Source organism: Egretta garzetta, unplaced genomic scaffold, assembly GCF_000687185.1.
Source record: "Egretta garzetta isolate BGI_Z169 unplaced genomic scaffold, ASM68718v1 scaffold280, whole genome shotgun sequence".
Classification (NCBI taxonomy): domain Eukaryota; kingdom Metazoa; phylum Chordata; class Aves; order Pelecaniformes; family Ardeidae; genus Egretta; species Egretta garzetta.
Window position 1 is genome coordinate 1,376,492 of NW_009258219.1, and position 602 is coordinate 1,377,093.

Sequence of the window (602 nt, forward strand, 5' to 3'; positions counted from 1 at the left end):
CAGCAGGATTTAGCCCTCTATGGGTAACATTTTACTCTCTGCGTTCCATGCAGAGAAAATAAGAAGCAACATTAATTCTCCCTGCTGCTTTATCTACGGGCAGACTCCATTTTCAAACTGCAAGGCAGCACACAAAAGAAGAACCAGTGAGCATCAAACCGCTTGGAGTTAGCAAAGAACGTGGTGGCAGAAAGAAAGGAAGAAATCAAAATTTTCATTACATCCCATTTTGACCAGAAAATCCTAACTCTGGTTGCTGGAAAAAAACCCTCACCGAACAAAACCCAGTAGCTTGATACAGTCACAGAAAGAACTGCCCACAGCAGGCAGGCTATAACAAACCCAGGTTTTATACAGTCCAGGAACATTAATAGTACACTTAGTGAAAATGTATACATTGCATTTGGCCATGGTATTTTCTGCTGTACATGACAGGGTACTAATCTACCTCTTGTAACAGCGAGTGCTAAACACAGGAGACGATTTTGTCACCCAAAGCAACTGCAATAGCTAATAACGCAGCAGAAGTATGAATACTGATGCAAATCTTAACTGTAAAAAGCTATTTGCAATCTGCAACAGAGAGAAATGCACAGAAAAGC